This window comes from Dreissena polymorpha, chromosome 3, assembly GCF_020536995.1.
Source record: "Dreissena polymorpha isolate Duluth1 chromosome 3, UMN_Dpol_1.0, whole genome shotgun sequence".
NCBI lineage: Eukaryota > Metazoa > Mollusca > Bivalvia > Myida > Dreissenidae > Dreissena > Dreissena polymorpha.
The window spans coordinates 84,540,282-84,542,533 of NC_068357.1; positions in this window are offsets into that span (position 1 = coordinate 84,540,282).

The following is a 2,252-nucleotide window of genomic DNA, read 5'->3' on the forward strand; positions in this document are numbered from 1 at the left end:
CCTGATTAGCCTGTGCGGACTGCATATGCTAATCTGGGACGACACTTTACGCACATGCATTATGCCCAGTTTGCTCAGAACGCGACTCATATAATAGTCCTCGTCTTTTTAAAAATAATCCATCGGGGTCAAAATTTAACCCCCCCCCCCCTCCCCCACCGCCCGGTGTTTACCGCTTTTCTGAATGTGTTGTTGATGAAGACTGCATCTCTTACCCCGCAAATCCTATAGTTTGTTTAGCATCACTTAGCCATCAGGTTAAGTAGCATCTTTATGATGGCGCTTTACCAAGTTTGTTCTATTCATGCCCCTTGAGCCAAAATTGGACACACATTGGGTCACTTGTTTCCTTATATGTACACAGTGAACACTAAACATTCTCACTAACTATAAAGCTGAGAGTTAAGATATTTAGAAATAAGTAACTTGTAAGACATTTTTTCAAATGTCGTTGCGATCGAAACTTACATTTAGGCAACTCTTGAAAATGTTGTAAACATCGTCCTAAGGCTAACTTGTTTCCCTTATTGTACAAGAAAACACACATGGCTTATGTTAGCATCTTGGTCCGCTGCATTTACTTGGTCGACAAGATTACTTCTTATCGCTACTAGCATTTATTTGGGCCGTGCTCTGTGAACAGGGGGTTTAATGCATGAGCGTTAAGTGAAGTCCCAGATAAGCCTGTGTAGTCTGCACAGGCTAAGCAGGGGCGACACTTTCCGCCTAAACTGCATTTTTGCTAAGAAGAGACTTTTTGTAAACGAAAAATATCATAAAAGCGGAAAGTGTCGTCCCTGATTAGCCTGTGTGGACTCCACAGGCTAATTTGGGACGACACTTTACGCACATGCATGATATATTGTTATTTTGGTTCGTTAAAAGAAACTTCAAAAGACTGTTCTATAATTTTCTATATTTCAATTACAGACATTCACACTATGATTTTATGCATGTCAATTACAGACATTCACACATAGCCTTCAAATAAAAGGCGACTTATATTTACTTCCCTTTAAATAAACCCTTTACCACTTAGATACTATTTTGACGTGTTTAGTCCCTTAGGAAGTTAAATTTAATAAAAGACCCTTCTTACTAGATTCAAGTTTTCAAGGCTTCATTTCCAACCCTAAGATACTAATGAGCAGCAAACAGCATAAAACCTGGACAGTCTGAGTTACTCGCAGGCTGTTCTGGTTTATGCTGTTTGCACATAGCCATTTTCACTTTGACTCTGAGTGGGAACGGGTTAAAGCGACTTGAATTTCCTTCTGATGTGCATCTTTATAATGTAAAGATTTCTTGTTAACAACTAATCGCCAATGATCTGTAGCAAACACGTTGAACTCAATTGAGTCCTTTGTGAGTTACTACACATTGCAATGTTCCGGGTTTAATATGATTTCACTTATAGTAAGTATTTGGTACTCGATGTGAGAGCGGGTTAGATTGCGTCTTGTGCTTGGTGATTAATAGTTTCATAAGAGAATTGGCATTTAAGGATATTACTTTAGTATTAAGAGAAAAATTACAACCGTGTTCATCAGCGAAAGGTAATATTTTTTCTGACATAATTGTATTAAATAGCAACACATACCTTTCTGTTGTCTTTCAAAAAATACTCAAACTGTTCGAAGAATTAAGATGCAGGGCGTTCTAAAGTTTGATGAAAACTTCACGCGTGCATGTTTTAGCTAATATCTAAACGTGTCAGTACTGTGAAGCATCTATATTCGAGTATTTATTGTACATGATTTTCTTCTTCAAACTCCACTCTTTTATTCCCGCGAGCATTTGACGTGCGCGTTTATTTCTTCATAAGTGTTTCTATGTGTGTGTTTTATGTCGTCAAGACCATTTTGGTCCAATAGCAGACGACATACATGCGCACGCGACATCATAGCTCGCGCCAGATGCTGTGTTTCAGTAGTATATTTACATCCTGAGTGCCTAGAAGCACAATACGTTTGACGCAAGCAGTTAATTCATCTGTAACGATTTCAAGTATCGCAATACGTAATTAATAATTCACATGTGTATATCCTCTGATCCGATCCTTGTTGAACGTTGTAGATGACTGCGTATGTCGTTTTTTATTGTTGTTTTTGTTGTTGTTGGTGGTGGTGGTGTAAAATTAATACAAAAATGGGTGATATGAAGCGCATTTCAATCAGTCTTTCGTCTGAAAGACAACTGTTTGGTTTTGTTCACGATATATTGTATCTTATTTTAAATTAAAGTGAGTATAT